Source organism: Rattus norvegicus, chromosome 4 (genome assembly GCF_021556685.1).
Source record: "Rattus norvegicus strain SHRSP/BbbUtx chromosome 4, alternate assembly SHRSP_T2T, whole genome shotgun sequence".
NCBI lineage: Eukaryota > Metazoa > Chordata > Mammalia > Rodentia > Muridae > Rattus > Rattus norvegicus.
In genome coordinates this window covers 96,685,522-96,707,090 of record NC_141537.1, presented here as the reverse complement: position 1 = coordinate 96,707,090, position 21,569 = coordinate 96,685,522, and positions in this window count along the sequence as shown.

Sequence of the window (21,569 nt, the reverse complement as noted above, 5' to 3'; positions counted from 1 at the left end):
TATAAAATGTAAAATATTCATAATAGCTCTACCAAAGAATTAAAAAAGATTCCAAGTTAATTTGAGTTTGTCTGAATCTATAGTGTGATTAAATTAATATTTTCCATGACTTGGGAGTTTTTACAGCTTCAGGAAACCTTTGAAATTATGTTCAGAAAAATGAGAAATTTTACATGTAGAGCTTTCCATTCAATTTAATAAATATTTGCATGGTCTGAATGATATACCTAGCAGTACTTCCCAGGATTATCCTTTCCTCAGCATTTCCTAAAATGTCTACATAGAGTTATTAGAGGCTCAAAATTGATTTAGGAATTTTTTATTTAGCACATTAGATGTTGACATATTGGTTGAAATGCTGTCAAATTCAATAAACAAGCATTTTAATAATACTCCATGATGCTTGTAGACTTTAGAACAATATCTTAGGATAGTATTTTAGAAATAGGCTTAAGTGTATTAAATTATGCTCTCTATGCTAAGTAGGTACATTCAGGATGAATTCATTACAAATGACTTTATGTTTAAAATGATTCTTTATTTCTACTTTTTAGATATATTAAAAAGTAGATTTAAGAACTAGGAAAGTTGTTCTCTCTCTCTCTCTCTCTCTCTCTCTCTCTCTCTCTCTCTCTCTCTCTCTCTCTCTCATTCTCCGTAAGTCCTTAGTCTTTCCGAGAATGAGGGAAGCTATATGGCCTTGTTTTTTGTTTGGGTTTCATGGAAAACTAGCTTCATTGGAAAACCAGCGGGTCCAGGCCATTTCATTCTGGAGTACTGTTTCAGAGTATCTATGAATATTGGCATTTAAAACCTTCTGTGAAACTTTATGATGGTGTAGATTATTTCCCTCTAAAAATCAACAATTTTCATTGACTTAATATTAACTCAAAGTAATGTTTTATTATAAATTCTATTCCTGGTCTACCAAACATAACATTTACAGTTTTAAAATTCTTCTTCTGTAATTCTAAATAATATAGAGTCACCTTGTACAGTCATATGAGCCATCTCCTTCAATAGGTTCAACCAACTACAGATGTAACTATTAGGAAAATCACTTTATCTGTAACTATTTTCCCAGACAAATCTCTTAGTTTCACTCTCCCTTCCATGTAATCTAGCTGTCTGCAGCCTGACACATACTTGTTGAAACTGTATTTTCATAATTTCCCTTGGAATTTTGTTCTTTATGAGATCTTCACCCTGATTCTTGAAAGCCATCTTCTATTTTTTTTTTAATCTACTCCCTTTTAGTCCTATACCTCCATGGGTATCTTTTGTAACAGTGTCCACAGATAATAAATATATAATGAGATATGGTTTTTGAAATCTTGGATCTCCAAAATAAGTGAATTCATTTCCCTAGTTGAATCATTATTTGTTTTTTTACATTCTAGGGCTTTTAAAACCTTTTCTTTATTGAAATACTACTGTGTAGCATGCACCATTCTCAAAACTAGTTGTGTGAGGATGGGTTGGGCAAAATGAAAATGCTCATATATATTTTTATATAAAAAATATAGATAATCAACAACATGTCATTGTTGTATAGATATTTTACAGATATATACATATATATGGTGTGTATGCAACAATATGTGTATACATGATAACATAAATCATACGCAAGGAAAGATATGATTTTGGAATGTTATTGTTTATAGAAATTAGCAGGTGGCCTGGGATACTGAAGCAGGGATATAAAATTACAAAGAAAATGAGCCATGTTTATTTTTTGTGAGGAAAACACTCAAAACCTGCTTGGACCTTGATATTGGTGATTTGAAGTTTACCCTTCAATACAGCTTAGACTGAGCACTCTCACCTCAGTTCCCTTTCCTAGAGGTTAATGACAGACAGGTGGACACAAATTTTTATACTGAAAACAATCTTTTCTCAGAAATTTAAAACAGCTACTAGAAAGTCTAAGTTCTAGGGAGTAGGAGAAAGCAAATAGAAGTCATCTATTGACTGAATTTATCATGGCTTCTGAGGATGACGTGACAGCTGGGTCATGTGAACCTCACCAGAGAAAGCCTGGCACCTCAGTCTAGAGCATATATCATCTTCTCTCCCATTTTGCTAGGCACAGTCTTGCTTCTCCGTCCTTCTCCATGGCATTCCCTATCTTCTCTGTGCAGACACAGGGAAAGTCTCATACTTCCTCCACTGCTTTTTAGCCCAACCAGAAAGTTGTGTCATTTCACTGTGCATCTTATTTAGGGCCTCAGCCCCATGCTCTGCAGCTGGGCTGTCTGAGTGATATATTGAAGTCACATTTCTAAGGAAAATGGAAACTTTCCTTGGATACCATGTGAGCTATTGACATGGAAGACTTCATAGTTTGAACTGTGGTTTTAATTACATTTATTTATCTTTAGGTTTGTTTAATTGCTGAGATAAACCTAAGTGTTGTGATCCTCAGTGTAGTATCAGAATCAATGAGAGTTGAGACCCAACGTGATTTCATGTTTGAAAATATACCTGACCATATTGGTCACGTATATTATATTGATACATTATTGTGATTAAGATCGAAATAAAAATGTTGTTCTTACCCATTGTGTGAATATTATAGAAACTTGTCACCAAAATAAAAACAATGTCATACCCATCACTCCTGAAAGTTTCTTCTTGATGTATTGTCATTTGTCTCCTTGCCACCACAGCTTGAGTTCACTACTCTTCTGAACTGTGAATAACACTAGAAGCATGGAGATGAAAGAAATAGTTCTTTAAAATACTTCTTTAAAAATTTGCATCTTTTCTGTATATTTGAGGGAAAATATAAGTTACAGTAAGTCTGACAATCTGAAAATAGATGATTAGCAATAGGAATAAGGTTATTAGGTGTGATAGGGCGAGACAGTAAAGAGGTTTCTTCAGCTTGTTCTCTTGCTGAGGCCATTTCATCTTTACAATTTGACCTCCTTGATGGAGAAGTCCATGGAAAAATTTTTAAGACTTTAGGAACATGAGTTCACGATGCCCCAGCTAACTTTGCTTCTGTTAAAATGCTCATTTGCACAAAACTTCTCCATACGACTATCAAATAAGACAGCAAGATGTTGTTTTTGCCTTTAAAAGCCCCTTGCTCTGCACACTCAGTGCTGCACTTGGGTCATGAATACCTGAGTGTATTCCAGTCACCTGGAATGAAGACTTGCAGGAGGGTATAAACTGGATCTGAGTGGTCCTCTCTGGGCCTTGATAAGATTGTACAGAGACTAGAAGATTCTAGAACTAAACCTAGGTTAGCAGACTGAGGGATTAAGCCTCAGCAACAACAATTATATAAGGAGAATAAAAGTTACTTTTATAGGGAGACATCTCTGCTGTGCACTGACTGCTCAGTCAGCCTATAGCATAGGCTCCAATAAAGCTCTACCAAAGGAGTTTTATTGTATGTAGAGTGAAGTGAGCTAGTTCCAGAACAGATAATACCAGAAGCTGCAAGTCCCTACCAGCTATATGGCAGGTGATATGTTCCTAGGAGTGGGCAAAGGCAGAGACTGACAGGGCCAAGAGAGCAGAAGTGCTAAGTAGCTGCAGGCCACCAGTGCTGGCTGGGAGAGTTTCAGTAGCATTGGCTGCCAAGAGGCCACCAAGAGTAACTGGGAGCTGAGTTGCTGGCACTCAGTGAGCTGAAGGTCACTGCCACTCCACATTTGGGGATGTTTACAAGGGGGCTATACTTTCCTTATTTATGGTTTGTATCAGAATATCACAGAAGAACAGAGATGACTTATGGTGCTACAAGTCATCCTGTGAGTGTTTCCCCTAAACTGCATCTCCTCTGATCATTTGCAAAGGCACCTGTGGTCATGGACACGTCTTTACAAACATGCTCTCAGAATACTAGAAGACTGAGATCACTCAAATCCCAGAGAATAAAATGCTACTGTAACTTACCAACCACAGCAGGCACTTCAGTATGTCAAAGGATGCTGGCAAAATGTTATTACACAGAAGATGCAGGAGAGAAAACACACAGTTAAAATGGCAGAGCAGTAAAGGCATGTGTTGGCTCACTGACCCAAGCAATGTGGGCTGTAAACAGAGCAGTGTCCTAATTATTTTTTAAAGTTACCTTTCTTTCTTCCTATCTCTCTCTCTTTATCTCTATCTATCTATCTATCTATCTATCTATCTATCTATCTATCTATCTATCTATCTATCATCTATCTTACATTCTTATCAATGTCCTCCTATCCTCTTAGTCCTTCCTCACATGGCTCTTCCCCTTTATCTCTGAGAAGGGGTAGGTTCCTCTAGGTATCAAACCACCCTGGCACCTTAATTCACAACAGACCTAGGGACATCCTTTCTCACTGAGGCTAGACAATCAGCCCGGTTAAGGGAACAGGATCCATAGTCAAGCAACAGAGTCAGGGTAAACCCCAGTCCACTCATTGCGGTCTCAGATGAAGACCAGTGAGGGGGGCTTCTCAACTAGTTGTCTACTTTCAGAAAAAGCTATAAAATAAAGTAGAAAAGAAAAAGAAAAGGGTCCTTAAATTATAACAAACCAAACCACAGCAAGACAAAAAGCAAGCAAACAAAAAAATACAAACAAACAAACAAACTAAACAAATACCCTCTTCCCCCCAAAATTCCCAAACAAACAAACACCCCAAGCAGTTCCTTGGGGACTTAAGGGAACTTTTAGGCCCAGTTACCAAGTGAGTCATTGGCTTGTTGAGTTAACCCACAGTATTAGCTCCACACGTGTGTGCAGGATGCTGCTGCCACTGTCTCTTGGTGGTGCCTTCAAACTGACAAGGACGATTTGGAGAGCTCAGTTTCTGCAGTAGATTCCATAGGCAGGATCAAATTTATTTATTTATTTATTTATTTATTTATTTATTTATTTATTTATTTATTTATTTGGTTCTTTTTTTCGGAGCTGGGGACCGAACCCAGGGCCTTGTGCTTCCTAGGTAAGCGCTCTACCACTGAGCTAAATCCCCAGCCCCAGGATCAAATTTATTAATTCAGGTGACTGTTGAGGGTCTGTGAGGTTACTCAGTGGGTTAGTCTCTTGCCGTACGTAGTGGCTTGTTTTATTTTTAACTTGCCACGACTTAGAATAGCCTGAGTAGGAAGCTTACCCGAGGAATGGTCCCTATTGCTTGAATTGATATGGGAAGGCTCTCTCTAAATGTGCCTGGGGACCTGAGTATTCTCTCTCTCTCTCTCTGTCTCTCTCTCTGTCTCTCTCTCTGTCTCTCTCTCTGTCTCTCTCTCTGTCTCTCTCTGTCTCTCTCTCTGTCTCTCTCTCTGTCTCTCTCTCTCTGTCTCTCTGTCTCTCTCTCTCCCTCTCCCTCTCTCTCTCCCTGTCTCTCTGTCTCTGTCTCTCTCTGTCTCTCTCTCTCTGTCTCTCTCTCTGTCTCTCTCTCTCTGTCTCTCACTGGCATTAAACCAATTTTAAAAGACACATAAATTTCTTTCTTGCATCTTTTTTTTTTCTTTAAAGTCAAACTAGCAAATTAATGCCAGTTATAAGAGAAGTTGCTCTGCTCTGTTTTAAAGGATCAGACTCTATATCAGGAATGAATTTCAGATGCTGAACATTGCATTACTTAAAGGTTTGTGGGGCAGAGTCTGCCCTAGGCAGTACATTTCTCTGGATATGCAGTCCTCTTGCTCCATTTGTCTTCCTGTCAGGGAGAGTGCTGTATTGAGACTTTTATCCTGATCTCTCAGGTAAAATATACAGGAATAAAAGAACATATAGTTATTTTGAGAATAAGTTCAAATACAGTTAATTGTACACCAGCAAATGAATACCATTAGTGTACACAAGCTAATTTGCAAAAGGCTTACATCAGCTTTACCTCAGCATTTATTTTCTATGCAATGCATAACAAGTTAACGTTACTAAGTTTCACCAGCTTATCTTTGGAAATGTAGATAATGGGGCTGAAGGGATGGCTCAATGGTTAAAAGCACTGGCTGTTGTTCCTGAGGTCCCAGGTTTGGGTTTCCAGCACCTACTTGGAAGCTCACAACTGTTTTTAACTCTAGGTCCAGGGTCTGATATTGTCTTCTGGCCTCTGCTAGCATTGAATGCATATGGTGTATAGACATACATGCAAGCAAAACATCCAAATACATAAAATAAACATAAATATTTTCAAGTATGGGTAGCAGCACAACAGTCCGTTACATCATAATGAAAAGGCATGTAAACTGCCTGACATCAATCCTGACAGACAGTAAACACACAATATTATTCAGAAATATCATTACTATTATGCATGGACATATTAAATCAAAAGTTAAACTTATCTAGTATGAGTTCATAGTAATTTAGTTTTCAGTTATACAAAGAGTTCTGTGCTGTGTTATCCCACCATATTTGATACTCTCAATGACGGCATTGTATTTTCCTCAACCACTAGTGTTTTCTTGCTCACGTGGCCTCTATGGCCCATGGGACTATTGGGAAGTAGTTCTCGTCATTCTCAGGATTAACTTTGAAGGCCACTCTACAAGTTTGTTTTTCTTCTCCACACGCTACTGTTAGCAGACTGCAGCCAGAAATTTCTTCTGCAGTCCACCTGTCTTAGGGTTTTACTGCTGTGAACAGACACCATGACCAAGGCAAGTCCTATAAAGGACAGCAAACATTTAATTGGGGCTGGCTTACAGGTTTAGAGGTTCAGTCCATTATCAATGTGGGAACCTGGCAGCATCCAGGCAGGCATGGTGCACGAAGAGCTGAGCGTTCTACATCTTCATCTGAGGGCTGCTAGTAGCATACTGACTTCCAGGCAGCTAGAATGAGGATCTTATAGTCCACACCTACTCCAACAGGGCCACACCTTCTAATAGTGCCTGGGCTGAGCATATGCAAACCATCACACCACCCTAGAGTGAGGATAGGTGGGGCAAGCAGTCAATGTGGAGAGCAAGCCTCATGAATTTGAAGGAGGCTTCTGTCAGCAGCTCAGACTCCAGCGCTGCACCTTGAAGACATTTTTGCTGAACAGATTGGCCTCACCATTCCGATGAGCTGGCCTGGTAACACGTGCCTATGATCCCAGCTTCCAGAAAGCCAAGGAGCTCATTCCAGGCTACAGAGGAAGTTTAAGGTCAGTTTGGGTTGTGGGAAAGAACCTGTGTCACACCCCCAACCCACTGGAGAAATAACAGTAAAACCCAAAACTAACAAACAAAAACAACACAAACAACCCCCATAAAAAACAACCCCAAAGATCAATATTTCTCTCTTACCTCCTCCCTCCAAAGGAATGTTTGTACTCAGGGCCCAGTGGTTAAGCCATTCCCAAAATAAACACGCAGGAGGCTGCTCAGCTTGCTTTCTGTCTTTTCCAGTGGAAGGAACAGTTCTTTCCAGAGCATGGCTTTTAGACTTGGCATTGGACAGAAAGCATTTTGTGGCCTCCTGGAGCCTTGCTTTCAAGTGAATTGTAGTTGTGGGTACTGATCCTCCTCAACACTGCCGGAGTAGGCAATTACTACTAGTGTTTCTCAAATGGCCCCTCGCCAAAACCAACTTATGAATATAAAAATCAAAAGCTGAAATTCATTGTTCTTGACTTGGAATCCATTCCAGACAACTGTTATTCATAACACAGGAAAAGAAAAGTCTTTCAACAATCTCAATTGGAGGAGGAAGGCAAGGTGGGGAAGTGTCCTGATAACAGAACTGGGACTACAGAGACTGCAGAGGGCTTTTTAATTAGATATTTTATACCTTTGAAAACTAGACTTGTTTACTTATAATATTATATGTGTCTGAGCAGAAATTGTCTATTGGAGTTTCAAAATGTTAATTTCCAAGATGCCAACTTCAGGCTCTTTGTGTGAAGGCTTGTTGTTTTTAGATAAGGGTCTGAAGCAAGCCTAGTTCAGGTCAGGTTCCCTTGGTATGGGTTATGGGTCATAGTGCACAGGGTCAGAGATCTGGATGAGAAGTGCTCCTCTTTTCCATGTTACTTTGAATGCTTTACTTTTGATAGGTTACAGTGGTGACTTGTGTATGAAAAGCAATTATTACCTTCTAGTTTTTCATTTCATTCACTCTGGTTTCATTATTCCTGGCCAGACCAGTACGGAGCTGAGAATAACATTAAGAACAGTATGACAAATACATTTCTCTAAGCCATTCAGGGGCCTTCAGACAATAGATAGTATGTTTATCTGCTTATTAAAAATGGTAAGCCAAGTATCGAGTGGTGGTACACACCTTTAATTCCAGCACTTGGAGGCAGAGGCAGGCAGATCTCAGGGTTTGAGGCTAGCCTGAGTTACTATGACTATAACTGAGTGAAACTATGTTATCTAAAGAAAATGGAAAAAAAAGAGAGAAGAAAAGAAAGTATTGGCCATTTTCTGTGTAGGATCACCACTTTACAATCCACACTGAAACCCCCGTCTGGAAGGCACATACTCTTTTTGAAAATACTGAACACGGTGGACTGTCCCTAGTGAGTAGATTTTCCTGTTCCTCTTTGTAGTGTGGACACTCAAACTGAGGCAGAGCAAGATGCAACACTTGCCTTCATAAGGCAACTCTAAGTCTACACACTACATGTTGTACAGGAGGAAGGATCTTAGTTTTAATTAACAAGTGTGTTCAGTCTTCGTGCAATGATGGGGAAAGGACTTCCCCTTCCCATTTAAAGGTACCTTAATACCTAGAGTTTATAAAGTCAGCTCCAGCGGTATAAACATTTGATCAAATTCACATTCTCTCTGACCCTTTACATGTCTTTGTTCTAGCTCTGACCACAGTATGGGCTACACTGACATATTTATATCATGGAAAGAACACTTAGCCTTACCAACTCCCATGAAACTTGTTCACTCTGCACTATCTCAGCTTCACAGTGGCCAATCAATGAATCCACATTCCATGTAACCCATACATGGTCGCCTGTGTTAACAGTTCAAAGGACTGCTCTGGGGACATTACCATGTCACCCAGCTGGTGGTGGGTGCTGATGACCTGAGATCCCACAGCACTTTGCACCTGACCTGACTTTGGCCTGTCGATGTTAGTTCCCAGCTGGCTTCCCAGTCAGCAAAGCTTCCTTTTATCTTAAGATTTCAGGCTCTCAATAGAACTCTCTCTCTCTCTCTCTCTCTCTCTCTCTCTCTCTCTCTCTCTCTGTGTGTGTGTGTGTGTGTGTGTGTGACAGAGAGAGAGAGACAGAGACAGAGACACAGAGAGAGACACAGAGGCAGAGAGACAGAGAGACACACACAAAGACAGAGAGAGACACACAAAGACAGAGAGGCAGAAAAAGAGACAGAAACAGAGACAAAGACAGAGATACACGAACAGAGAGAGACATACAGAGAAAGAGAAAGACAGAAATAGAGACACAGAGAGAACTATGCATTCTTGATTCTTCACTGGGTTTTCTCTGTAGCTTGGAGGACAGAGTTTCTCTTGGATGGTACTGTTATTAGCTCATTTATTTGCTTTATTCTGTGGGTCAAGGAAAAACAAACCAACCCCCATTCCTTGATGTTGCTGCTTAAAAGCATTTATTGCTATTGTTTTAGTTCTTACTTCAGATGGTTCTGTCCCTTTCCTTGAGACACTAGATTCTTTAAATTGTCAAATCAAAAAGAGCCAAGTGTCAGCTTTGGAAGTCCAAATCTGAATTTCATCCCCATTTCTCTGGGCTGGTCTCTGACCCCTTTTGAAGCTCGGGATGCCTCACACAGTAGGAAGAGAATTTCAGGCCAGAGAGTGACCAGGAATAAACAATCTCTGGATAGCATTTCAAAACACTCTTCTCCCTTGTGACAACTTCAGAAGATGTGAGAAAGTGGGGGCAACCCTTAACAAGGCCAAGACCAGGAATGAATTCTGCTGCTGAAATGCATTACCTAACTGTTTTTAAAGGCTCAGACTATTAGTAATGTTACTATGGTTTTTTTTTCCTGTTTTTGACACTGCTGACAGTGTTGCGCTTCATGAAGATAATTTCTTTCAGGTACATCATGCGTGCTGACCACCTTCACCTCCTGTCTTCCCCCTTAGTGTCTCACTTCCCTTCTCTCTTCAGCACCTCTTCTTCCTTTCCTCCATCTCCCTGCTGTTTTCCTATCACATAAATGCATACAAATGGTTTTATGTGTCTATGCATCTACAAGAATTTCAGGACTCATCATAATGTTTTTGCAATATTTATCTTTCTGCATTTGATTTATTTCACTTATTGTGCACATTTCCACTCACATTCATTTCCAGCAAATGACATCACTTTCAAACATGTGAAAATCTTAACCATTTGTAGGAAAGAAAATCACCAAAATTTAGCTCATCAATTAAGTCGACCTGTAAGAAGATGAGACCTCACCTGAATGTTTACATCATTCTCTTGCTTTCCAGGTCTTTTCATGCTGCATACAACCAGCGTCAGACCCCTTAGATTTCTACCATGAAGTCTTCTGCAATTCTGATCAATCTGACAGCTGGGGGCCATCTTGAGTCCTTACTCTCCAGGATCAGGGCAGCATCTGGGTGCTATGGGTTCTTCTGAAACATTCATTACATACTTTAACATTAAAATGTGTCACGCATTTACAAAAGAAAGTCATTTGGGAATAGTTTATTATTTGTTAAAAATTTAGCTATTTATGGAAAGTATTTTTCAATTAAGGCCTGTTTAGGATATAGACACACAACCTCCTTTGCTACTTATACAATCAGATAATATGATAATATTAAACACCATTCTTGAAGACCAGCATGAAAATAAAGTGTGGTGATTAGTACTCAAAGCATGTATGGCCATAAAAAATATTTATTCTAAAATGCTCAGGTCTTATATTTTTCTTGTTACTTGTATTAACGTTTGTCTTTTCCCTTTGCTAAACTGCTGATAAATTAAACTCAGTTTGCATCTAAGTAGACTAGTTTGCTTTTCTCAAAACTTACTAGGCAGTACTTTACTTTTTATGATTAATTTTATCTATACATGTTCAGCATAAACACCTCTAGATTTTCCTTACCCAACATGGGAATGGATTACTAAAACACTTTGAATTTGATGTAATTTCTAATTAGCTATCATTAAGTACAGAATAAAAACGACACATTCATGTGCTAGTTCATATGCTTTCCTTGTCACATGTAATTCCCTTCCAACCACCTTCCCCTCCTCTCACTGCCCTCCATATTGGCTTCCCCAGGAATCCTGCAACAATGGAACGGAAGGCAGAAGGGCTGAACGTTAGAAATGAAGTCATATCATGGTCGCTCGTGGACTAGCTTTCTTATCACAGTGCCAAGGTTAGCATCCTAAGTTTATGAAGCAACAGAGCCCAGGGTTTGGGCAAAATAGAATTCTGACATTACTTTGTTGCTAAATATTGTATTTTCCTTTGATTCTTAAACATATTTGTTTAACCTCAGGCTTAGTGATTGTGTGAATCAATAGATGCAGACTGTCACGTGTGATTCTGGACTCAAGTTTTCAGAGCACAAAAGAGGAAATGAGAGCATACAAATTAATGTTTATTTATTTATTTGCGTACACACAGAGGATTAGGTTTGACACGGGGTAGAAAAATCCTAGGCAGTTTATCTTAAACTTATTTAAATGTTAAGTGCTATTTTTTGTGCTACTGAGCTACAGAAGTAAAATGAAAACACGAGTGACAGTAAGTTGCTCTTCATCACAAACACATTCAAAACTCCTGGAATCGTCAACCTACGTAGTAAAATAATATGATCAAATATCTAAAACACATGACGCTGGGAAGTAAATTCTCGTAAACCTCCATGACCCTGTGAGAAACAACCGGACATACCTGTGTGCCATTACCTAAATCAGCATTGATTAATAAAAACAATCAGGGACATGCCACAGTTTGTTTTTGTAGTGGTTTGTATATGCCTGTCCCAGGGTGTGATGCTATCAGTGCTGCTTTGTTGGATTAGATGTGGCCTTGTTGGAGGAAGTGTGCCACTATTGGAGTAGACTTTGAGACCCTCTTCATAGCCACTTGGGAACCATTCTTCCCCTGTTGCTTTCTGAATATATGCATGAGAACTACCTGCTCCTCCAGTGCATGCCTGTCTGGGTGCTGCCATCCTTCATGCCATGATAATGGACTGAACCTCTGAACCTGTAAGTCAACCCCAGTTAAATGCTATCCTTTATAAGAGTTGCCTTGGTCATGGTATCTGTTCACAGCAGTAAAACCTTAACTAAGACAGTCTTTATTTCCCATTTCCTTCTCTAGAAGTGTCTTAGGATTCTGCTAAATCTAGGCTAAGTTTGACTGGATTGGTCATTGGGCTTCATTTCTGCTCCATTTTCTCATTTGTATGGGACCAGTACGCTCCCCAGGGTGTCTTAGTCACTGTTCTACTGCTGTTGAAAGACACTGTGACCAAAGCAGCTTTTATAAAAAACACATTTAATTGGGGTCTTGCTTACAGTTTCAGAGGTTTAGTCCTTCATCATCATGGTGGGAAGCAGGCAGTGTGCAGGCAGGTGCTGGAGCTCTATCATGATCTGCAGGCAGAGAGAGACTCGGGGCTTGGCATTTGAAATTTCAGAAGCCTGTCCCTAAAGACAATCTTCCTCTAACAAGACTACACCTCTTAATCATTTTAATCCTTTTAAACCCATTAAAATCGTGGACTGGGAATATAGTTCAAAGGTACAGCACTTGCCTGGTAGGAGCAAGGACTTGGTTTGATTTCCTTCACCTAAACCAAACCAAAAACATATCCATTGCTTCATGAGGTTACCCTTCTCACATGTATGAAACAAACATCTAACTTCCCTTGATAAATTTCATTGTTTAAATTCACAGCATATTGTTTATAACTCGTCATACAATACACTTATATATCAAATTAGCATGTTACATCTTAAATATGAACACGTTTTATCAATAATATTGCAGAAGATGGAAATCAGAAAATCTTGGTCCACTTTTAATGGTCAGTAATAGGAAAATAATCTTATCATAGGTAAAACACACATCAGGTTTTGTGTACAAAGGATGGGTAAGTGGCATTTTTATATTAAAAACATGTATTTTTATGGTTTATGAACACTACATATAGAATATTGCTCCCGAGTCTCTCCTACTGTGAACCCTGAACTTCCTTCAAAGGCCACACATATAGAAACACATGGAGAGTTTAGATTTTTGAATAGCTCTGATTTTTATAAGTTGACTAATTTTTGTTCAATCTATGTTATACAGTATTCTTTTTCTATTTTTCCATTGAAAGTAATGTTTCCAGAATGTGAGGTTGCTGAGTCCTAAATTATATTAACCTTACAAAGATTATATTTTCCCCAAGCATTATTTTTTAAGTGGAATACTAATGCTTTAAGGATCACAGTTCATAATATTTCATATATTCCAACTTTTTTTAACACTAACCAACAAACCAGTCTACACAAGAGAAAAGTGAAGCAAAGGCTTTTGGTTTGACTTCCTGTTTCCCTTTAACCAAGTTGTATAACCTCAGCTTATCTAGCCTTTCTTGTTTTACTTTTAGTTTTCTTCCAAATTTTGCCTATAATCCATCACCAATAATTTAAAACAAAATTAAGCCTTTTGCATTATTACTGTGGTTAATACAGCAATGCTCTGCTGAGCTTATCAAAATGCTTCTTTTGATATTTTAATCAAATGTTTACTTAGATACCTCAAATATGTGCTAATATCATCTTGTCTGGAAGATAGGATTTTGATATTGGCTTTGTTTTCTCAATAATTAAAAATAAATAATGATAGTAGCAAAAAACAATGAAGCTATGACTTTGGCATGCTCATTTTATCTAAAAGGCTCATAAAAGATCAGAGATATGAATGGCTTAAAATTCAGTATGAAAATTCTCACAGTTGAAGATGAGCAAAATGAGTCTTAAAGTTCAGAACAGTATTGACTGTTTTGTGTAGTTAATTAATTGCCACATCCTCCTCCAGGGCTGTCTTTGTTGTTTTGAACTTTCTAGTGTGCTGATGGTCCATACTGAAGATGCTCTAAAAAAGCCAACTTGTGTGCTGCTGAGGTGGCTCACCAGGTAAAAGCATTCCCCACCGACTGATGGCCTGAGTTTAATCTCTGGATCCCAGGTTGCAGTGAGAAGATTAACTCCCACAAGTTGGCCTTTGACATACACACTCAAGCCACAACATGCTCCCAAACAAAAAATACAGAAAAGTTCTAATTTCTCTTTACTTGTACCTAAACTCTTTCATACACTCATTCAGGAAGGTACAGAAGTAGGCAACCTATCGGTGCTAATAATTTGGGGTAAATTTGTGGGAAAAATGAGCAAAACATTTCTTTACAAGTGGGGTGAATCTTCAGTAGAGATACAGCAAGAGTCAGGCTTCCTCAAAGGTACCAGCCGTGTGACTATGGCTCTTGCCATAATTAAGTCAGCTTAATTTCATTTACTCTCCCCTATAAAACAGTGGCTCTCAACCTATGTGTCCCAATCCTTTTGTGGGCCAAATGACCCTTTCTCAACATTTTCAAAAGCCATCCTGCATATCAGGTATTTACATTATGATTCATAACAGTAACAAAATTACAGTTATGAGGTAGCAATGAAAATAATTGGTTGGGCGTCACCACAACATAAGGAACTGTATCAAAGGTTCACACCATTAGGAAGGTTGAGAACCACTACTAGAAAATAATAGATTATTCTTTTCTACTTCATAGTAATTATGAGGATAAACTGATTTAATACACAAAAAACACTGAGAAGACACCCTTGGTCTTCCTGGGAACTCTTCTTTTTATAATAACATAATCAGTAAACAAAATTATAGTTAGTATAGAGCTAATGCTATGAGGAAACCTCAAATAACTCTGAATATATTGGAGTAGTATACCATAATGCCAACTACAATAGTGATTAGACATATTTTGAGTTATGAAAGTCTATTGATTTGAATGTGAAGAATATAGTATTATTTTATTATTTTTTAATTAGTGTATGTGGTGGTTTGATGAAAAGAACCCTATAGACTCATATGTTTAAATGCTTGGTTGCCCAGTTAGTGGAACTTTGTGGGAAGGATCAGGAAGTGTGGCCTTATTGGAGGAGGTGTGTCACTGAGATTTCAAACGTGTGTGGCTAAGCCCAGACCACTCCCTCTTCTCTCCATGCCTGCAACATTCTTATCATGTGTGCTCTCAGTTACCACTCCAGTGACATGCCCCTCCCTTCCTGGGTATCGCCTACCATAATAATTATGGATTAACCATCTTAAAACTGTAAGCAATTAAATACTTTCTCTTAAAAGTTTCCTTAGTCATGGTATTTTATCATAGTACTATAACAGTAACTAAGACAGTATGCAAAGTAATGGTTTTTCCTTTAGGAGTTTTGATACCATCCTCATCCTAATTTAACTCCTTCCTTTATTGTTCTTGATCATTTTTGTCCCAACTTCCTGGTTCTCTTTTTTCTACATTCATCCTTTGATTTCATGTCATATATATTTAATTACCTGTTCTTTTCTCCCACTCTGTTACCATCTCTTCCTTCCTACTTTCTTAGCTTACACCACACACACACACACACACACACACACACACACACACACACACACACACGCACACGCACACACACACTTGGATACCACATAGGGGAGAAAACATGTGCTATTTGTCTTTTGAGTCTGGCTACTCATTCTATCATAATGATCTCTAGTTATATTAATTTTTCTGAAAATGTCATGATTTAATTTTTTTTCACTGTTGAATAAAATTTTTCATGTATAGTTAGCAGTTTCTTTAACTGTTAATTTATCTTATGGCTGGTTTTGTTTGTAAGCTATTGGGGATGCTATAGCTGTTGACATGGATATTTGAGTTTCTTGTGATATGATGACTTAAAATCCCCTAGGAGTGGTATAGCTGGGTCATGGTAGTTCTATTTTTTCCCTCACATAACACTTTTATTGATTCTCTGGAAATTTTACACCATGCACCCTGAGGTCACAATCTCTTACAATTCCTTCTGTGTTTTCCACCTTTACCCCCCTCCAAAGAAGTAATAAATAAAACTATATAATAAGAAAATAAGCAAAAACAAACAAATAAAAAACCCAAGTCTACTTTGTTTATCTGTATACTCACTGGAGCATGGTCAAACTCTCTCAGTGGCCTGCACCTTAAACAAAACTGAGTCCTTCCCCTCCTATACCTCTGCCAGCCAGAAGCTATCAATTGTGGAGAACTACTCTTCAGCATCTCCCTTATACTTTTTAAAAAGTGTTCTCTTCAGTGGCTTCTTGTCTAGGCTGTTACTTTTTGGAGTCTGAGGGGGTAGGGTGCAGGGATTAGGGAATGTTACAGAAGCTTCCCATGTGTCTCCCTGTAAACTGTGAGCCTGCAGTCATAAATATGACAGCAAAGGTAGTCTTTTGCTCTTCATACTTAGTTGGATCATTGATCATGGTTTCTGGTGATAGCACAGACTACAAACATGGTTTCCTGAAATAGTATGACCAGAGGCCAAGTCGAGACAAGGCCCTTGGAGACTGCTCAGACTACAGACATCAGCAGAGTCTCAGAGGGTAGCTTGGCCTATAGACCATTTGACATGGGGGTGGGGGGTAGGTTTAGGTGCAGAATAGACCACAAACATCTTCATGTCCTTTGGTGGTCATGAATATATCAACGTAGGCCCTGGCTGCATTAGTATCATGGACCAAGACACAACCCTTGATGGTAACACAGACCAGGACATCGCAGTGACCTCAGGTGGCAATGAAGGACACTCCATTAATATGGCCCCAGGTGGCAGCATGGCCTGTGGGCCTCCACATGGTTTCTGGTGATAGCACAGACCATGGACATCCTTGTTGTCTTCAGTGGTGACATGGACCACTGACATCAACACAGGCCCTGGCTACAGTAGGACCATGAACCCAGACATCACTATGACCTCAGATGGCAGCTAAGCCCACTCCAGTACTATGGCCTTCAGTGGCATCACTGCCCACAAATATCACAAATATCAATGGAGCTTCAACCTCGAAACAGACCACACACATCTGCATGGCCTTTGGTGGTAACATGTGCTATTCCTGTGCCCAACAGGCATGGCTGGGCAGGGTGCCAGCAATCGGAGGCATAGCTGGTTCACCTGGCAGCTGGCTTACCTGACAGCTGGCTCTTTTGCCTCACATGTGCCTGTTCTCTCCCAGGGCTCCTATTCTGAGGCTTTAAAATATTTATTTTTACTATTTTAAATGGTGTGTGTTAGTGTTGTGTGTGCACATGAGTGCAAGTGCCATGTAGTCTATCTAAATGAGGTGTTCAATTCCTTGGAGCTGAAGTTACAGGCAGTTGTGAGCTACCTAACATGTGTGCTTGGATTGATTGTGGGTCCTCTGAAAGAGCAGTATGTGCTCTTTTTTTTTTTTTTTTTTACATTTTTTTTTTTTATTAAATTGAGTATTTCTTATATACATTTCAAGTGTTATTCCCTTTCCCGGTTTCCGGGCAAACATCCCCCTCCCCCCTCCCCTTCCTTATGGGTGTCCCCCTCCCAACCTCCCCCCATTGCCGCCCTCCCCCCATAGTCTAGTTCACTGGGGGATCAGTCTTAGCAGGACCCAGGGCTTCCCCTTCCACTGGTGCTCTTACTAGGATATTCATTGCTACCTATGGGGTCAGAGTCCAGGGTCAGTCCATGTATAGTCTTTAGGTAGTGGCTTAGTCCCTGGAAGCTCTGGTTGCTTGACATTGTTGTACTTTTGGGGTCTCGAGCCCCTTCAAGCTCTTCCAGTTCTTTCTCTGATTCCTTCAACGGGGGACCTATTCTCAGTTCAGTGGTTTGCTGCTGGCATTCGCCTCTGTATTTGCTGTATTCTGGCTGTGTCTCTCAGGAGCGATCTACATCCGGCTCCTGTCGGTCTGCACTTCTTTGCTTCATCCATCTTGTCTAATTGGGTGGCTGTATATGTATGGGCCACATGTGGGGCAGGCTCTGAATGGGTGTTCCTTCAGTCTCTGTTTTAATCTTTGCCTCTCCCTTCCCTGCCAAGGGTATTCTTTTTCCTCATTTAAAGAAAGAGTGAAGCATTCACATTTTGATCATCCGTCTTGAGTTTCGTTTGTTCTAGGGATCTAGGGTAATTCAAGCATTTGGGCTAATAGCCACTTATCAATGAGTGCATACCATGTATGTCTTTCTGTGATTGGGTTAGCTCACTCAGGATGATATTTTCCAGTTCCAACCATTTGCCTACGAATTTCATAAACTCGTTGTTTTTGATAGCTGAGTAATATTCCATTGTGTAGATGTACCACATTTTCTGTATCCATACCTCTGTTGAAGGGCATCTGGGTTCTTTCCAGTTTGTGGCTATTATAAATAAGGCTGCGATGAACATAGTGGAGCACGTGTCTCTTTTATATGTTGAGGCATCTTTTGGGTATATGCCCAAGAGAGGTATAGCTGGATCCTCAGGCAGTTCAATGTCCAATTTTCTGAGGAACCTCCAGACTGCTTTCCAGAATGGTTTTACCAGTCTGCAATCCCACCAACAATGGAGGAGTGTTCCTCTTTCTCCACATCCTCGCCAGCATCTGCTGTCACCTGAGTTTTTGATCTTAGCCATTCTCACTGGTGTGAGGTGAAATCTCAGGGTTGTTTTGATTTGCATTACCCTTATGACTAAAGATGTTGAACATTTCTTTAGGTGTTTCTCAGCCATTTGGCATTCCTCAGCTGTGAATTCTTTGTTTAGCTCTGAACCCCATTTTTTAATAGGGTTATTTGTTTCCCTGCGGTCTAACTTCTTGAGTTCTTTGTATATTTTGGATATAAGGCCTCTATCTGTTGTAGGATTGGTAAAGATCTTTTCCCAACCTGTTGGTTGCCGTTTTGTCCTAACCACAGTGTCCTTTGCCTTACAGAAGCTTTGCAGTTTTATGAGATCCCATTTGTCGATTCTTGATCTTAGAGCATAAGCCATTGGTGTTTTGTTCAGGAAATTTTTTCCAGTGCCCATGTGTTCCAGATGCTTCCCTAGTTTTTCTTCTATTAGTTTGAGTGTGTCTGGTTTGATGTGGAGGTCCTTGATCCACTTGGACTTAAGCTTTGTACAGGGTGATAAGCATGGATCGATCTGCATTCTTCTAGATGTTGACTTCCAGTTGAACCAGCACCATTTGCTGAAAATGCTATCTTTTTTCCATTGGATGGTTTTGGCTCCTTTGTCAAAAATCAAGTGACCATAGGTGTGTGGGTTCATTTCTGGGTCTTCAGTTCTATTCCATAGGTCTATCTGTCTGTCTCTGTACCAATACCATGCAGTTTTTATCACTATTGCTCTGTAATACTGCTTGAGTTCAGGGATAGTGATTCCCCCTGAAGTCCTTTTATTGTTGAGGATAGCTTTAGCTATCCAGGGTTTTTTGTTATTCCAGATGAATTTGCAAATTGTTCTGTCTAACTCTTTGAAGAATTGGATTGGTATTTTGATGGGGATTGCATTGAATCTGTAGATTGCTTTTGGTAAAATGGCCATTTTTACTATATTAATCCTGCCAATCCATGAGCATGGGAGATCTTTCCATCTTCTGAGGTCTTCTTCAATTTCTTTCCTCAGTGTCTTGAAGTTCTTATTGTACAGATCTTTTACTTGCTTGGTTAAATTCACACCGAGGTACTTTATATTATTTGGGTCTATTATGAAGGTTGTCGTTTCCCTAATTTCTTTCTCGGCTTGTTTCTCTTTTGTATAGAGGAAGGCAACTGATTTATTTGAGTTAATTTTATACCCTGACACTTTGCTGAAGTTGTTTATCAGCTTTAGTAGTTCTCTGGTGGAACTTTTGGGATCACTTAAATATACTATCATGTCATCTGCAAATAGTGATATTTTGACCTCTTCTTTTCCGATCTGTATCCCCTTGATCTCCTTTTGTTGTCTGATTGCTCTGGCTAGAACTTCAAGAACTATATTGAATAAGTAGGGAGAGAGTGGGCAGCCTTGTCTAGTCCCTGATTTTAGTGGGATTGCTTCAAGTTTCTCTCCATTTAGTTTAATGTTAGCAACTGGTTTGCTGTATATGGCTTTTACTATGTTTAGGTATGGGCCTTGAATTCGTATTCTTTCCAGGACTTTTATCATGAAGGGGTGTTGAATTTTGTCAAATGCTTTCTCAGCATCTAATGAAATGATCATGTGGTTCTGTTCTTTCAGTTTGTTTATATAATGGATCACGTTGATGGTTTTCCGTATATTAAACCATCCCTGCATGCCTGGGATGAAGCCTACTTGATCATGGTGGATGATTGTTTTGATGTGCTCTTGAATTCGGTTTGCCAGAATTTTATTGAGTATTTTTGCATCGATATTCATAAGGGAAATTGGTCTGAAGTTCTCTTTCTTTGTTGTGTCTTTGTGTGGTTTAGGTATAAGAGTAATTGTGGCTTCGTAGAAGGAATTCGGTAGTGCTCCATCTGTTTCAATTTTGTGGAATAGTTTGGATAATATTGGTATGAGGTCTTCTATGAAGGTTTGATAGAATTCTGCACTAAACCCGTCTGGACCTGGGCTCTTTTTGGTTGGGAGACCTTTAATGACTGCTTCTATTTCCTTAGGAGTTATGGGGTTGTTTAACTGGTTTATCTGTTCCTGATTTAACTTCGATACCTGGTATCTGTCTAGGAAATTGTCCATTTCCTGAAGATCTTCAAGTTTTGTTGAATATAAGTTTTTATAGTAAGATCTGATGATTTTTTGAATTTCCTCTGAATCTGTAGTTATGTCTCCCTTTTCATTTCTGATTTTGTTAATTTGGACACACTCTCTGTGTCCTCTCGTTAGTCTGGCTAAGGGTTTATCTATCTTGTTGATTTTCTCAAAGAACCAACTTTTGGTTCTGTTGATTCTTTCTATGGTCCTTTTTGTTTCTACTTGGTTGATTTCAGCTCTGAGTTTGATTATTTCCTGCCTTCTACTCCTCCTGGGTGTATTTGCTTCTTTTTGTTCTAGAGCTTTTAGGTGTGCCGTCAAGCTGCTGACATATGCTCTTTCCTGTTTCTTTCTGCAGGCACTCAGCGCTATGAGTTTTCCTCTTAGCACAGCTTTCATTGTGTCCCAGAAGTTTGGGTATGTTGTACCTTCATTTTCATTAAATTCTAAAAAGTTTTTAATTTCTTTCTTTATTTCTTCCTTGACCAGGTTATCATTGAGTAGAGCATTGTTCAATTTCCACGTATATGTGGGCATTCTTCCCTTATTGTTTTTGAAGACCAGTTTTAGGCCGTGGTGGTCCGATAGCACGCATGGGATTATTTCTATCTTTCTGTACCTGTTGAGGCCCGTTTTTTTGACCAATTATATGGTCAATTTTGGAGAAAGTACCATGGGGAGCTGAGAAGAAGGTATATCCTTTTGCTTTAGGATAGAATGTTCTATAAATATCCATTAAGTCCATTTGGCTCATGACTTCTCTTAGTCTGTCGACATCACTGTTTAATTTCTGTTTCCATGATCTGTCCATTGATGAGAGTGGGGTGTTGAAATCTCCCACTATTATTGTGTGAGGTGCAATGTGTGTTTTG